Here is a 17,198-nt window from a genome sequence, read left to right on the forward strand (position 1 = left end):
CTCGATTGTTTCTTAAATTCCACATGAGTGACATCATAAGATGTTTTTCTTTCTCTGACTGACTTATTTCACTTAGCGTAATACTCTCTAGCTCCATCCATGTCGTTGCAAGTGACAAGAGTTCATTCTCTTTTTTTGTGGCTAAGTAGTCCACTGTGTGTACACACAGACACACACATACACCCCACATCTTTAGCCATTCATTAGTTGATGGACACTTGGGCTGTTCCCATAATTCGGCTGTTGTTGACAGTGCTGCAGTAAGCGTAGGGGTACATACATATTTTCAAATTAGTGTTTTCATTCTGGGGGGGTGAATACCAGTAGTGCAATTGCTGGGTCACAGGGTAGTTCTGAGAAACCTCCATACTGTGTTCCACTGTGGCTGCACCAGCTCGCGTTCCCACCAGCAGTGTAAGAGGGTCCCCTTTTTTCCGCATCCTCGCCAACATCTGCTATTTCTTGCATTGTTGAGTTCAGCCATTCTGACAGGTGTGAGGTGCTATCTCATTGTGGTTTTATTTGCATTTCCCTGATGATCAGTGAGGTTGAGCGTCTTTTCATGTGTCTGTTGGCCATCTGGAGGTCTTCTTTGGAGAAATGTCTACTGAAGTGCTTCGTGCATTGAAAAAAATAAGTTATCTTTTAGTTGTTGAGTTGTAGGAGTTCTTTATATGGAATTGGTTTTCACCCTGTCTTGGTCTAGGTCTCTGCCCAGCCGTACAGGGGAAAGATGAGCTTATCCTGGGCTAACCTGGGCTCGAATGGTCAGACAGAACTGCGGTGAAGCCGGACGAAGGTCTGCGGAGTGTCCTCCAGCTCTCTGCCCTTGGCTGTTCTATTGAGGATCTTTATCATTTAGTCGACGGTGATTACAGCTAACGTTCGGATGACGGTAAGTGTCTGTTTATCAGCTGGGGAAGTAGGTGGGTTATTACGAAGATGTTTGCGGAGACCGATGGTCCTATACTAAACAGAACCTTAGTGACTAAGGCTCTCATGGGCTGGGGATGTGGATGTAAACTGCCCAGCAGAGGTGGGGAGGCCCCTGACCTTCTGCAAGGCGGTGTCTCCGCTCAGGGAAAGGGGCTCCCTAGTTCAGGGGTTAAGCGTGGGAGCATCAGCGGTGAAGGGGGCTGTTGAGCCCGTCTTCAGGGAGTAGAGTCAAGGAGATGTCCATGGGCATCTCGTGATGCTCTCAAGGGCTCTCGCCGTGGATGAGGGGGCCACATTGCATGGACCTGTGGGGTTCTGGGACCACTTGAATTTCCTCAGATTGATTACTTTGTAACTCCCTCTGCATTGCTTCCCAGTTGTCATGAGAAAAACCCCAATGTTTTGTCCGTGAGCTGTGCTTATCTTTGAGGGACCAGGAAAGGGATAGCTGTGGGCACAGGCCGTGGCTCCAGCCTCAGCCGGCCGGGAGGGTGAGTAGAGTCTGAAAGAACACAGCAGGAACACAGCAGGTACAGAGCCCTGCAGGGGAGTGTGCTCTGCTTCCTTATCACCAGAAGTCAGACTCTGAGGTGACTTAGCAGGGATGGAACGATGGGTCAGAGCCAGGAGGAAAACCACGGTTAAGGGATGAGCAGAAGGACTGCACACTTCTACATTTGGGTCTGAAAACTCACATGTGCGCGTGCAGGGTGTGGGGACAGGTTGGAATGTCTCAAGCAAAGGGGACGCAGCATGTGGCTGTCAGTGTGACAAAGCTGTCACAACATAGACACAATGGGGAGGCGGGCTGTTCAGGTCAAGGGAGGCTATGACCCCAGTCCTTTCTGGACTTGAGCTGGTCTCACGTGGAGTCACATGTCCATCGCGTGGTGCCACCAAGTGAAGAGATACACCGCCGTGGGCACTAGGGTTTATCGAGATGGGCCACAGGGACAGTGAGAGCCTAGAGATCGTGTTTTGTGAGAGCTGGTTGAAGAAGCTGGGAGGTGGGGCCATGGTCTTGGCTTCACCACGTTGAGGGCCGCCACGGAGATGGGGCACTAATTTCCTATTGCTGCTGTAACAGAGGACTGTAAATCTAGTGGCTCGTAACTGCATAAACTCGTACTACCGTTCTAGAGGTCAGAGGTCACCAGGCCAAAATCAAGGTGTCGGCAGAGCCGTGTTGCTTCTGGAGGCCTCGGGGAGCCTCTGTCCTGTTTTTCCCAGCTTCCAGAGGCTTTCAGTGGCTTCTGGCCCCATTCTGTCTGCAGAGCACCGGCCTTAACCTTCTGACATCTGCCTGCACCTTCACTTCTCCTCTCCCTGGCTTCCCTCTTCCCTTATAAGGTCCCTTGTGATGACACTAGGCCTCCCGGACGATCCAGGACAATCTCCCCACCTCGATGGCCTTCGTTTAATCACACCTGCGGAGTCCCTTTTGCCATAGAGGCAAAACTCCCAGGTTCTGGGGATGAGTTGGGGGCATCTTCGGGGGTTAGGATTCTGCCTCCCACAGATAGTGAAGTGTCTGGTTTGGTTTGGTTTTCCTCTGTGTGGTTCCAGAAGACTGAACGGGGCTAGTAGGTGCAAATTGCAGGGGAGCTGAACAGAGCTTTTGAACAGAGCTGAAGCCTCTGTGTCTCATAGTCCGGACTTGGTACAGCACGGGGGTTGGGCTCAGAAGGAAGTGTCCTGTTCTCCTGGGGTAGCTCAAGTGCAGGATGATTTTTGCTCAGAATGCTGGTTTAGCTGGATTTCCTTCATGGGGTGGGATGTCAGACCCAACGGTAGAGATGTTCCCAATTTTAAGACTATTACTTCTATGTAGACTGGGCATATCATTTTACTTGGTTCACGATTGAGGAGATTGGACCAGGCTTGTCTCACGTGATGGGATGAGACACAAGCATGCCCAACACAGTATCTCTGTGCAGTCTGCACCCAGTGCAGGCTCTGTCCAGACTCAGCAGTGCCCGGATGTCCATTCCTCCAGGAGCCGCCCCCCGGGCCCATGACGAGATGCCGGCAATAAGGAGCTCGGTTTCCTTGCTCTGGTGGTGGTGATGGGGAGCCCTCCAGATCTAATGCCCACAGTGGTGTCCTGCTCGTGAAAGCACCCGGCACCAGCCTCCTTCCTTCCCACTCCCTGCAGGGCTCCCGACAGGAAGCACCCAGTAAACTGCCCGCTCTCAAACCTTGATCTCGAAATCTGCTTCTGGGGGAACCCACACTATGATACCATGGGGGGCCTGGGGAGAAGTAAGCCCTCCTGTGACAAGAAAGGATATGAGTTAAAGTTTCCCTACAGGCAGTCCTACTGCATCCAACCCAGAAATCCCCACCGTGACAGCCCCACCCTCACAACAGCCCTAAAGTTGGCGGCTGTCTATTCCAGACAGCGGTCAAGAGCTCTGCTCCGTGCTCTGTGCAGAAAAATGCCCCGAGGAATCACGCACTTGGCTTTGTGTGGTGGGAATGGAATCCTAGTAGTCACAGGGTTGTTTGGGGGGAGGATGTGATACTTCTGATTCCTGGAGCTGGACTTAGTTTCTGACTCCAAGCGCCCAGTGAGTGACTTCGTTTCTTCCAAGGCAATTTCCTTCCCCTGTCCACTTACTGGGACTGTGGGCCCAGTCTCAGCAGCAGTTAATCCACTGTCGGCCCCTTGCTCAGTCCCTGACTTGGGGACCCTGAGGTGTCCACACCTATCGTCTGAACCCCGAGAACCTGGCCTCCCCAGGCCTGAGGGTCTCCACCCCGGTCTCTCCTACTTCTCCTCACTCCCTCTCCCGCCCCCGGGCGCTCAGCTGCACTGGGCAGAGTCACCTGCTCCCGCCACCGCCCTCTCCCAGCAGTGGGGGCCTTCCACACAGATCAGGGGAGGATGGGTGGCTGGTGGGCCAGTGCTGCCCACATTTATCACCTTTCAATGCTCACATCCCTTGTCTCCACCTCAGAGGCCCAGAGAGAAACTGCACATCAACAGTCCCTGCAATGACCCTGGTTCTCACGCCTAAATGGGGGGGGGGTGTCTGTGTGTTTGAGGTGGGGGTGGCAGACAGCAGAGCAGTGTGCCCTGTCTGAGGTCCCAGGCATCACCCTACCGCCCTAGGTGTCTGGAAAGCAGCAGGCATGAGCAGATGGCAGTGGCTTCTCCACATCCCGTGCCCCTGAAGTGAGTCCAGTGCGGAGAGCTTAGGGTCAAAGTGGCACCAGGGGAACGTGCCATGGGCACCCTGTCCTGCTGTCCAGAACTGGCCTGGGGCCCTGGCTTGGGTGTCGAGGAGCAAGCCCAGCACAGAGCTCCACAGCCTCGCCCTCCGCCTTTGAAAGCACGTTGCACGTATAGTCCTCGGTTACTCCTGCCCTGGGGCTGTTGGCGCGTGCTCAGTTTGGGGCCCGCGGCAGATGGCGAAGTGGGCTCCCCAGCGGGTCTGGAGCGTGGGCTTCGGAGAGCGCTAATGTTTCTCAGATCTCCTCAGCAAAGTGCCAACTGTGGCAACACCGTAGCTCAGGCCAGGAAATGGAAACACGCTGCCAGGTGGTGGGCCAAGCTGCTGCTTAATTAAGGAGCCTCCCAGCTTGTGGGCGCTGGGGGTGGTTTGTAAATAGTTTGCGCACCTGCCGCGCCCACCCACGTGCTGTGGGAGTGCTCCCGTGCTTGGAGCAAGGGCTGTCCAGGCCCCCCCACCCCGCTGGGGGCAGGAGGTGTCTCTGTCTCTGTTGGACGTTTATAATCTGCATTCATATTTACAGTACAGCAGCCCTGTCAGCTGTTGTCAAATCTACGTTACAGAGGAAGCTGGTAAGCACTCAGAACGTGTCATGAGACAAACCTGAATTCTGAACATCAGTTCGCCATGGGTGTAGTAATAGGGCAGTTCTCTGTACCTCGTAGGTTATGGGGGAGATCAAGAAAATTATGTGGGCAGAAATCTTCCAGTCTAGAATTTGCCCATTAGTGATGATTCAGTAAGTGTTTGAATTCCTGCCGTGATGGTTAATTCTGTATGTCAACTTGGCTGGGGCGTGGTACCCAGATACTTTGCCAGACATGATTCTGAATATATATGTGTGTTAGATGAGATTAAGACTTAAGTCAGCAGACCGAAATGTTCATTATCCCCCACAATGTGGGTGGGCCTTACCCCATCAGTGGAAGGCCCTCGTAGGAGAGAAAGACTCCCTGCCCAGAAGGAGGAGGGAGTCTGCTCGCAGGCGGCCGTCTGGCTCCAGCTGAGACGCTCCCTTCGGCCTGCAGCCCGTGGCCTCACTTGCTGCAGTCCAGACTTGCCAGCCTTCACAGTCACATGGGCCTGTCACTTGAAATCAGTCTCTCTCTGCACAGCCTGTTGGTTCTGTTTCTCGGCAGATCCTGACTGAAACGCCGACGAGGAGGATATTTTAATAGTGTGTGGTTTACCCAGATGGAATAGCAGGCAGTTGTTGAAGAGAACAGCTCACATCTGTGGTTTTTGATCCAGAAGGACATTTGTTCGAAGACGGTTTAGCTTCCTGAGCACATGACGACGTTTTCGATGGGCAAGAACACGGAGACATACGTGTGTGCGTGCTCACGGGCACAGAGGCAGTGGGAGGGACACAGTGTGCTGCTGGCCGTCGCGCTGACTGTGACTGGGGCTGCGGAGTGTTGCTGCCAGGGAGGGAGATTCGTTCCTTTCTGTGCTTCGTGATTGTGGATTTTGGCATGCGTTATTTTTGTTGTTAAAAGATAGCTAAGCAGATACGTATAACATAAAAGATGGTTGATTTTGAACCCTCTTCCCAGCTATGTCTGCAGGCAGTGAGGACAGTGTAGCTGAGTGTGTCTGCAGCTCACAGCACGCCCGTCTGTGCTGGGGCCCCTCCTGCCCGGGGGAGCGAACTGGCGCTGCTCTGAGCCGCTCCGATCATAAGGCTTCACCAACACAGCTCCGAATGAGTGTCCACGGCCACATGTGGTTTTAGGGGACGCTCCTCTGCAATTGTGGCCCTAGTTTCTGGGCTCTTGGGGAGCTGGGTGGCCCATGGGCGCGACGGGGGAAGCCAGGGCTGAGCTCTCATTGCCAGAGAACAGCACACAGCAGTGAGTAGCTCCCAGGTGGCAGACGCATCCTGGATGCTGGGAGGCTGGACGTGGCTCGCCTGGAGGTTCCCAGGGAGGAGTGTTTTGAGAGCCATGAAGTCTGATTGGCGAGGCCTGGCCGCTTCGCTTTGCCAGGGATGGTCAAACGGCTTGAGCCCCTCGCCTTCGATCCCTGCAGGGTCGGCTGCTCACCAGTGACTGTTGGCTTGACAGACTTTGCTGAGGCAGTGCAGGCGTGCTCCCTCCACAGAGACCCATCTCCCAACCCACGTCCAAGGCAGAAGGACATCAGAAGGAAGTGAGAATCCCCAGTATCTTCCCAGGATTGCTGCTCTGGGGCCGTTTAATCCAGCAGAGGGTCACCTGAAAACAATTCACGGTTGCCACCTGCAGGCAAGGCCCTACTCCAAGGTCACCATGTGAGGGAAGGCAGGACAGTCGGCAAATGGGATCCAACATACACACCGCGAAGAATGGACTCTCCGTGGAGCGCCCATCAGAACCAGCCATGGAGCTGGTACCGGAGCCCGCGTGCCCGCACCCTGTGAACTCTGGTTGAGAAGCCCCGTGACAGCTGTGCGGGTGGGCGTTGGTCCCAGCCCTCATGCCGCGTGCCTGAGATGCTGGTGCACACCCAGGAGGGGAACAGAGGCTGTCGGTGGTCGCCACGTCAGGGTGGGCCTGGCACCCTGCAGACCCAGCTGCAGTGGTCCCAGAGGGGTGCCCCCTCCATGTGGCACACCTCATCCCGATCTCTTCTGTGTCTGAGGGGAGGATGACAGCTGCCATCTCCCTGCAGTGATGGATCCTGTCCCAGAGAAGATGGGGAGACCTCAGTGGCCACTAGGAGCTGAGGGTAGCTGAGATGAAGCTCTGAACCATTGCCGACCTTGGGGATGGTCCAGCTGGGCCTCTCCTGTCCCTAAGTGTGCAGAGGGGCTGCTGGCAGGAGCCCGGGCCCGTGCTTTGAGGATGCTCAGAAATGCCACCCTGCTTTCTCCCATCCAGGCCCTTCTAGAACCCCGAGGGGATGAGGCCAGAGTGGCTTTTCTGTCCCCTCCCTGTCTCCACTGTTGGGATTGTGTAAGTAAAACAAAGCAACCCCTAGAATAACTCATCTTTCTGTCACAGCTGTAAGTTCCAGAAGGATCACACACCCACTGTGAACATCCAGTGGACACAGAACTCTCAGACTGCAGAGTGAAGTCCCTTCTCCCGATCCTGTGTCCCAGAGGCAGCAACAGCTAGTGGTTCAGGCCTGGGTTGTAACGGTCTCTCTGTCGGGATCTCTCCGTGTTAACGGCTCGGGCCGGTGTCATGACGGTCTCTGTTGGGATCTCTCCCTGTTAACGGCTCAGGCATCATTGTGACGGTCTCTGTCGGGATCTCTCTGTTAAGCTGTGAGGTTAGCGGACCGGAAGGACTGCAGATCTAACTGCTGCAGGGTGGGGTTGACTCCGAGTTGAGACTTCACGGCCTGACTGCTCTTTGCCTGAAGACCTTGGCCTCCTGGGCTGGTGGTTCTGAGCAGCGGCGGGCAGGCAGAGTGGCGGCAGCTTGGCGGGAGTTGTGACGGGGAAGTGCCCTCCTCGTCCCCGCACAGGGACACTGCCGGCGTGTCACTGTTTAACCGGCTGGAGGCGTCGCTTGCATAGCAACTCTTTGAGCTTCCGAGCTCAGCCTGGCCTCGGGCTCTGGCACAGACTGCCGTCCGCTGCATGCTGTCTGCCCACGACTATGCCGTTCACACGGGTGTTGATGTGTGTAGGTGCACACACGTGTGTGCCTCTGTGTGAGTGTGTGTGTGAATGGGTGTGTGGTCTACTGAGCCAGCACTGGGGAAAAGAGCCGCTTTTTCTGTCTTTGCGTTGACGTTGCCTGTGGGTTGGGTTTCATGTAAAACCAGAAGGTGAAGACATTCCAGAAGATCAAAGAGCGTGGAGAAGACTGGGCGTGTGTTCTAGAACATTCTCCAGACCACACAGGGGCTCCTGGTGCTGCCCTCCACGCACAGACAACAGGATGGGGCTACAGCACAGAGGAGGGCCACTTAGAGGAGTGGGATGGGGGTGGTCTTCTGCACGTCAGAGCCCAGCAGAGACGGGTGGGCTCTCAGGACCTGGTGAATTCTTTATTTCTAGAGAGATGCAAGCAGGCCCCAGGAGACCATCTTCTGTTTCCTCATGCAGGACCGAGTGGTCCTTCCTCAGAGTCCGGGTCTGGTGAGGAAGCCGTGTGCTGCCTACACACGTGGTCATGCACAGACGTGTTTGCCACAAATATGACAGGGCCGACGGGGTACAGGGAGTCTAAGTTCGTGTGGGGGAGCCTCCCCTGAAGGATGTGTAAGATGAGCCTGCAGGATGGGCGGCAGTCAGCCAGACAAAGGGGTGCAGTATTCCAAGTGGAGGGCACAGGGCGTGTGGATCCTCGGCTGGGGACATGCGCTGCACAGCTCATTGGAGACCTCTTGGCCGCAGAGGAAGTGAGCTCCATCACACGGTCCCAGCACCACCCCCCTTATGGATGCTGGGCTGGCTGAGAGCCTCCAAATGTGAGGGCTCCATGTGGGAGTTCCGACAGGCATGGTGGGGGCCCAGAGCACAGACAGCTCCGGGCCGTGCTGGAGCGAGGAGACCAAAGCCCCCCCAGGATTTCTGTGGGCTGAGAGGAAGCCAGAGTTCTGCCCACGGGGCTCGCGGAGATGTGGTCTCCTTGTGGAGAGGCAGATCAGAGGCGGGCAGTCAGGCAGCCTCAGTCCAGTAGGACTGGTGTCCTTTCGAGATGAGGGAGTTCGGACATGGAGTGGGGGGCTGCCTGTGAAGATGAGGCAGAGATTGGGGTGAGGGATCTGCGAGCCGAGGAACACCGAATATTTCCCTAAAGCACCGGGAGCAAGGACAGGACCAAGAAGGGTTCCTTCACTGGGGCCCCGGCCTCCCAGGCAGAGTGCTGAGGGTGTGGGGGGGACCCCAAGAGTCAGCCTAGAAAAGCAGTGTCTCCTGCTCAGAGGGGGTCTGCTGGGGCTGCTGGCCAGGGAGTATCCCGGTCCTGTGCGTCCCCTGTGCCCAGGACCCAGGGGTCGCAGTATACAGCCTCCCAGAGCTAAGACTAGCAAGGCACAGGGAAACTAGGGTGAGTTGGTCCCTGTGCCTGGGAGTAGCTTTGAGGAAGCCACATCTTTGCAACCACAGAAACCCCAGGTGAGGTTCCCGGCTCGCCTGCCGAAGGGGGTGAGGTAGGCACACCCCAGCTGCTGAGGATAAAGAGGCCGTGGCAGTGACCTCCACGGGCCACTAACCTTTCACAGACCTCACAACAGAGGCCAGTCCTAGGCCTTCCCTAATGGAGAGATCACTCGGTGTGCCCGTGCCCTCCAGAATCTGTGAGGGGCGCCCGGGGCAGGGAGGCCACGTCTGAATGCTGAGCACCCGTGCCTGTGACCTGGTGGCAGAGGTAAGGGTCTCGGGAGGAGTCTATGCTGGGTTGTTGGCAGACCCTAGTGGCACCATATGGAAGGCATGGGGGGCTTCAAATGGGCATGGAGAAGGCAGTGTGACGGTGAGGCTGAGCCTGGAGCCGTGGGCCACAGCTGGGACCCTGGGCAGCCTCCAGAAGCTGGAAGAGGGGAGGGGTGGGTCGGCCCAGGACCCCACAGGGCTCCTGACACCTTGATTGTGGACCCCAGAGCTGCGAGAGGGCAGGTCTGCGTGTTCAGCTACCCAGTCTGTGGAGACCTGTTGGAGATGCCCCAGGGAGTGAGTGTGCCTCCAAGAACAGGGGTAAGAGAAGCCATGCCTGGGCTCCCTCTGAGCAGGGCTCCCCTTGGGGCGGGATCCCCGTGCAGGGCAGGGGCAGGGCAGGGCAGGCTGCCGGGAGTCCTGAGCCCGCGCGTGGACAGGCTAACACACAGCACTAGCTGTTCCCCCTCTGCCTTCCCTGGGACGGGGCTTTGCCGGGCTCTGGGTTTGCGGGGACCGGTGTGCGGGCTTCTGGCCAGCGGTGGCAGGAAAGGGAGTGGGGGCAGAGGGGGAAAGCTAGTGCTAATCTATTTCAGCGCCTATCCTAGGGGCTCCGCCTTTTCCAGCCGCAAATTGTTTCCTTTGTCACTCTCCTTCTCAGGTGCTGGCGGAGCCCTGGGGGGTGGTGGGGAGGCTGCAGTCGCCAGTGCCCACCCAGCACTCACCCAGCTCCAGGGCCGCCGGGCGCTGAGCTCAGGCAGGTGCTCTGGGAGGTGGGGCATGTGCAGGAGGTAGGGCGCGTACCTGCTTCAGGGCCTCACCTGCAGCCCCGTTGCTTCCTTGAGACACCGTCTTGGCTTGGGTCCCCGGGAAGTAGCCTGGGCAGGCAGTGCGTGTTGTTAAGTTGTGGGGCCTCCGCCTGTGGCAGGGGAGAGGCTGAGCTGCAGTGTGGTCTTTGCAGCCCCTCCCTCAGGTCAGGGTCCCATCAGGACCCCGGAGCCCCAGGGAGACAGAGCTGGGAGCCCTGTACCCTCTGACCCCTCTTCCCACTAGGACAGAGAGGCTGGGCTGGGAGGAGGGCGAGGACACACCAGCGCCCAGCCCTCAGGCTTCCCACAGACACATGCTCTTCCGCCTTCCTTTCCTTGGGCCTGGATTGCTCCTCCTCCAGGCAGCCCGCTGGACTCCTTCGCTCACTTAAGTCTCCTGCTCCGCACGAGGCAGTGAACTAACGGAGGAGTCAGGAACTTTGGCGGCCAGTGTGCCCCCAAGAAGGTCTCCCCCTGCCTCTCCTCCATCCCCCTTGCTGTCCCAGGAGCAGCAGGAAGGTGCTGGCCCTGCTGCCCCGTGCATTCTCGGGGGGGCCCCTGTGGTGGATGCTGTGGGACATGGAAGACAAGTCCCCAGCTGCTGGAGGGTCTGCAGGCAGAGGGCTCCCTCATCGCTCCCCTTCTAGGGATTGACCCCTGAAGAGGGCTGCCTCACCCAGGAGCCTGCCCCCTTTCTGGGGTGGTCGAATCTGTGATCAGCCCCAGGGTAAAGAGGGCCGGCCTTCTTGTCCCAGCTCCATGGAGCCGCGGGACGTGGTCCCAGCTCCTGAGCTGTGTGTGGGGTCGACAAAGCCCGTGGTTGCAGATGGCTGTGGCTCAGATTCCCTCCCCCGCCACACGGCTTCACCTCCCTCCCCTCCAGATTACTAAGAGCTGCAGGGTGGCGTTCAGCGAGCACAGGCCCCCGAGTGGGAGCCCGAGCAGATGTGCAGGCTGCGGGCCTGTGAGCTGGCCCCTGTCGGACCCATCAGTGCTGGGATGATAGCTGCCTTTGTGAGGTGCCACCTGCCCGCGGTGGAATGAGGCTGAGGGTCCCGGAGCTTTGGAAGCTGCCACGTTCAGGGTTGAAGCGTCGCTTCTCAGAAGGGCTGAGTGAGCTGCCGGGCCGGCCCCAGCGAGCACCTTGTTCTGGGCCCTTCCATGCTACAGCAGAAAGTGGGGGACAGCTTAGCCTGCCACAGGGGCAGTGGGGCTCCATCCTTCCTCAGGGCCACAGTGGTCAAAGCCTTTCAGGGGCGGTGCTCAGGGCTTGCCAGACCCAGCGGTGAGGAGCAGGAAGGTTCACCTGGGAAGCCTGTGGTGGTTCCTGACATGGCAGAGTCTTGCTGGAATGATCTGCTTGCAGATAGATGGCTGCGGAGGACAGGGGGACGTGTGGCTTCTGGCCAGCAGCTGGCAGACAGCAAGCTTCCCAGATCTGCTCGGCTGGGGTCCAGGCTGTCAGCAGCCTGACCTGTCGGGTCCCGCTGTCCCCACCCAGCACACTCTTTATGGACTCAGGATTCAGACACTGTCTTCAAGAGCGGCCCATTTCAGGAGCACTGGACCTGGAGCTGCAGGCTGGCCCAGGGTGGCTATGGACCTGGGGTGGGGCCGGGAGCAGGTGCTGGGCTGCTTCTGTCCAGAGGCTTCCCGCTCCAAATGCAGCTTCAGCGTGCCGAGACCCAGGCTCCCCTGGCGGCTGTGTGATGGGGGCAGGGCAGAGATGTGAGTGTCTGCCTGTCCCTTCACCTCCCACGTCGCCCTGGACATGGGGGCACCCGGGAGGGCGGCTCTGTGGGGAACATGCAGAGGGGGCTGTGACTCCCGATGACCTTGGGTGGCACTCCACGGTCTCAAAAGGCCTTCAATGCTTTCTCCTCTTTGACCCTGACCATGACCTCCAGGGTAAGATGAAGCACCACAGGGCAGAAAGTTCCAGAACTTACCCAGGTTTCCCTGCAGAAGGACTTGGTCAAGGTTTAAGCTGAGATCAGCCCAGTTCAGAAACCCATGCCCGTGCTACTGTCCAGACGGTGGTTCTCAAACAGGATAGCGCTCCCAGATTTCCTGGAGTGTGCGTGGAAACACAGGTGGCTGTCTGTGAGTCAGTGGGTCTGGGTGGGTGCTGAGAATCTGCTTTTCTGACAGGTTCCCAGGTGCTGCCGATGCTGCTGGCTGCAGACCCACTTTTGCGTACCCCAGCCCAGAAACCCTTCCCTCGGGTTCAGCCTGCGTGATGCCGCAGCTCCACCAAGTGAGCGTTCTCCTGGTGCCCGTGTTGTGGACGAGGAGGTGTGGGCACAGGGCCACACACCCCGCAGACAGCAGGCTTGGGCTTCAAGCCCAGGCAGTCCGGCTCTGGAGCCCATGCTGACCTGCAGCCCCCCTCTGCCTCTGGTGTGGAAACAGCACCAGCCTGGGTCTAGCAAGCCTGGGCGTGAGCCCCTGACCACCACTTACTGCTGTAAGAATGACCTTGGGCACGTCCAGTGCCCTTCCGAGCCTCCGTGTTCAGGTTTCTGAAGTGGGGAGAGTAGTGGCACCTGCTCCGTGGGGTTCTCAGGGTCAGAGATGTCAACCTGAACGGGCCTGGAGGAAGGGCGGGCATACAGCAGGTGCTCGTTAAGCAGTCATTAGTGCTGTGGAGGCTGCAGAGGGGCGCAAAAACAGTCAGGTGACACCCTCCCCATCATCCAGCTCTGGATCTGGGGCCCACAGTGCTCCCTCTCCGACCTCCTCTCTCAGGCAAACCTAGAGCTCTCGACAGGAGCCTAGGATCCCCGTTTCCGGCCAGCCTGGGACCACGGCAGCTTTGGAAGCGAGTCACATCATGAACACGGGCAGAACAGAGGAATCCTGTGTTCTCGCTATGGAGGGAAGTGGGACCCAACGGTCCTGCTCCTATCCCTGGGGCCAGACCAGGGGCCCAAGCACGGAGCCCTCAGCATGTGGGCAGCCCTGCTCCTGCAGTTCAGGTGGGACAGGCAGATCCCAGTCCCTCTGGCAGGTGCAACATTGCACGTGCCCGCCTGTTTCTGGACTCCTCTTACAGCCCACGGGGGTTTCTTGGTCAGGTGTCGTGGCTTTTACTAAGTTGCATTACTTGGGGTGCAGGAGAATGTAGATTCTAGAATTCCATAGAACTGACTTTGAACCCCAGCCCAGGCACATCTGAGCTGTTTCTCAGCATTTACCATGTGGTGGATGCCAGTCTAAGTGCTCTCTATAAGTGAACTCAATCTCTGGATCGCCCATACAAGGTACTTAATGTTCCTCTGTTTTGGAAGTAAGGAAATGAAGCACAGAGAAGTTAAGTAACTTGCCGAAGCTCACACAGCGAGCAGAGCTGGGATTTGAACCCCAAGATACTGGCTGTGGATTTTATGATTTGGGGTTGTTGCAAGTGCCTACTGTGTATTAACTCGCTCAGTGTCACGTAAGCCTTATGAAGTCTGAGTCATTCTTGTCCTCGTCTATAGATGGGGATACTGAGTCTCAGAGACATTGGGCCTTCTCCAAGATCACCCTGCAGGCGGCATAGCCTGACTGTACAGAGCAGGGGGCCCTGCAGGCGGATTGACCAGGGTTCAGACTCCCTCACCTCCGTCACTGGCTGTGTGAGTCTGGGCGCCTGACGGAATGCCCCTGAGCCTCAGCAAAGTGGGGATAGCCATGTCTTAGAGCCCTGTCCGGGGTCAATGCTGATGGTACCCATCGCTCGCTCTGAGAGCGCCTCGGCTAGAAACACTCCACTCCTTACGGTTCAGCCTGTTACAAGCCCGCGATTCCAGTGCTAGCCCCGTTTTCATGGGTGAGGCAGGGAGGCCGTGTAACTTGCCTCCAGGCCCACAGCTCCTGGCGGCAGAGCTGGGATTAGATCCTGCACAGTCAGCTGGGCAGACGGGCTCCAGAGCCTGCGCTCCCGCGGCTGCATGAGACCAGGAATGCATGCACCCGAAGGGGCTGCAGAGGGTAACTTCACATTTCGCTCTGCCCGCTGATTCGTTCTCTTGAGTAATAACTCTCTTGTTCCAAGACGAGGTCTCCAGCAGAACCTTAGCGTCTCCGCCCACGCTTAGGGATGAGTAGCTGTTCACCCTCCCCCGCCCAGTTACTAAAAGTCTGCTGCTCTGCATTGTCAGTTTTAATCTTATGTCCAGTTCCAAACAACTTCATCTTCCTAGCCACCTTTTAGCTCGGGCGTCTCTTGGTCTGGGACAGCTGCCATGGGGAACAGTGGTCAAGGACACCCCCTCTCCACTGCTGGGGGAGCTGAGGGAGGGAGGGGAGCCCCAGAGGCCGGGGACTCGCTGCCGGGGGCTGGCGCCTTGGGGTGGGCTGCATCCAAGCTGGTCCTGTCTCTCCTAGGACGCTTTGGGGTTTCTCGGGGACTCTGATGGCGGTTCCCTGGCATGGGTGGGTGATCCCTGCTTCCCAGGTCCCCCTCAGCCCTGGCTTTCTGTGGTCCACTCTGCAGACTCTGATGGAATTTACTCACCCGGGGTGGTCTCTGACCACAGTACACACCCCTGCTCATGCACCCCTTTAGCGGTCACACGAGGCTTGTCTGCTGTCAGTGAGGTGCCAGTCCCTGCATCCTGCGAGTTTCAGATGGCTCAGTCCACGTTTGTCTGGAAGGTTTCCTTGGGCTTATGACAAGGGAGGAAGCCCCTTTCCCCGGGAGGAGAAGAGGGAAGGCACCACAGAGCTTGAGAACACCCCACGGGACCTCGTCCCACTGTCCCAAGTCTTCCTGTCCAGACCTCCAGAGCACGTGACATTTGGGGTCATTCCTTTGCAAGTCGTCCTGAGATGGCCCAACGCGTCTCTGTAGAGCATGGACACTGAGCACTCTGTTCTCAGCCTGTGACTGGGATGCGGCGTGCCATCGTGGACCCTGGTGAGCCCGCCCCTCCGTGAAGACACACCCTGTTCCTCCCACCCAAGAACGGAGCTCACCCCTCCTGTAGCGTCGGGCTGCTTTGCGGTCTGCTCTGACACACAGAATGTGCTGGGAACAACACCATGTAGTTCTGGGCTGGCCCCTGAGAGTCCATCCCACTTTCCTGGAAGCCTGCCGCCATGCTGCTGGAGATGAGGTGCCACCTGGAAAGAGAGGCCCCCAGGGAGGACAGCGAGCTGTGCCGGCCAGCCGTCTGCCCAGCACGTGCGAGTGCTTCTGACCCCCACCAAGCAGCTGAGTGCACCTGTGCGTGTCCCCGCCCCCTCAGCCCGCACGCACAGGAAATGACCCGTCGTTGTGGTTTCGAGCCCCCAGATTCTGGAGTGTTTGTCCTGCGGCAGTGGGTGACTGGACTTGGGATGGCAGGATCCGTTGGCGCCGCGTCCCCTGGGCGGGGTGCACAGAACGGTGCCCAGGCCGGAGGGAGCTGTCGGTGAACGGCTCCTATGAGACTGGTCTCGTTACTGGTATTGGATGTCGTATGCCCGGGGTTCCAGCTCTGGGTTTGCCAGTTAGGCTCCGTGACTCCTCGCCTCGTGGGGCCTGAGTTTTCCCTTCTTACACGTGATTGTCACAGGGTTTGAGGAGGTCTGTGTCAGCCCCTGAATTGTCGTGCGGCTTAGTTAACACAAAGCTGTTCAATTCACTTCCTTCCCTCCTCGACCAGGGGGAGCCACAGCAGGTTTTAGAGGAAGGGGGTGCTGCCATCGAAACCACTTGTCACTGTTCAGTCTTCTGTGCGTGACCTGGCAGGTTCACAGTGTGTCCCGAGGTGAGAGGCAGGGGAGGGGGTGCTGTGAGGGGAGAGTGTGAGGTGTCCTGGGCAGCCCCCCTCTGCTGGGGGCACTGGCACTGGTTAAATCTCAGAGAGCACTTTCACTACTAAACGAGTCTGCAGTCTGCTGGGGGGGGGTGAGCGGTATTTCCCCAGCTGAGCTGCGGACCTGGTGTCCTGCCTCTCTCTCTGTGCACACATTTCTGGGCACATTACAGAAGTAAGGTTCAGGCAACTGCCCTGCACCCCATTCTCCTGGGGTGGATGTCCAGTCACCCAGAGGGTACCCAGATTTCCAGCCCCACGCCAGATGGTTGGAACTGAGCCCCCCAGACGCAGGGGGAGGCAAGCACGCCACTCGAGTGCTCTGCAGCCACAGACCGGGGTTATTAATAAGCACGGTCGGGTGTTTGCTGGGGGGGACTGGGCCTCCAGTCCAGCTCCCACTCAGGAGGGGAGTTAACCCCACCTCTTGGAGGAAGCGGCATCAACATGTTTGTGCCCAGATTGTAAAACCGTCACAGAGGCACTGAGTTTTTCTGCCCCTGTATAGGCTTCTCCTCGTGCCGTGAAAATGCTGTCTCAGACGGGACTGTCGCCTCCCTGGATGCTGGACCCTGTGGCGGGGGAGTGGCTGTGCTGTGGTTGCCATGGGTTGTGAAATGGGGCTTGCTTGTTGCTGCAGCGTAGCCAGGTGGGACTGCCTGCTACAGAGGCACGAGGCAGGGCCCCGCCGAGATGCTGGGAGTTTGCTCTGAGGCATGAGGGGGTTGGGAGGTGGAATGGAGAAGGCTTGGTGGCTGATGGGCTGTGGGGCTGAGAGGCTGCTGTCCAGGGCACCCCTGGAGTAGCCACTGGATGGAGTGGCACTCACCCCGAGGCGGCCAGCCATCAGGGCAGGGGTGAGTAAAGGATGCCCAGAGCAGCCGGTAGAGTCTGCATGAAGCGCGTCTGGTTGGGGGTTCCTGGGGGTGGGCTGGCTTGGGTGATCTCCTGCCAGAGTCCAGTACAGTCTGGAGGGCTCAGCACAATGTCCTTGGGAGCTCATTCGTTCATTCATCGTTCATTCATTTCTTCAGCCAGCGAGCACATATTGGGGACCTGCTATGTGCGGGGTACTTTCCTAAGCACTGGATAGACATAAAGCGTTGAGCAAAACAAA

General features: G+C 58.0%; 1 long non-coding RNA gene across 2 annotated transcripts in view; it reads left to right on the top strand.

The window, feature by feature from the left end:
* Window positions 1-13,672, top strand: part of LOC109491044 — a 54,869-nt gene extending 41,197 nt beyond the window's left edge. For both annotated transcript variants that reach the window (XR_004621688.1, XR_004621687.1), the window contains exons 2-3: window positions 707-895; window positions 6,204-13,672. This is a non-coding gene — a long non-coding RNA (uncharacterized LOC109491044). The remainder of the gene's footprint in view (window positions 1-706; window positions 896-6,203) is intronic.
* The last annotated feature ends 3,526 nt before the right edge of the window (window positions 13,673-17,198 follow it).

This window comes from Ailuropoda melanoleuca, chromosome 17, assembly GCF_002007445.2.
Source record: "Ailuropoda melanoleuca isolate Jingjing chromosome 17, ASM200744v2, whole genome shotgun sequence".
Taxonomy (NCBI): Eukaryota; Metazoa; Chordata; class Mammalia; order Carnivora; family Ursidae; genus Ailuropoda; species Ailuropoda melanoleuca.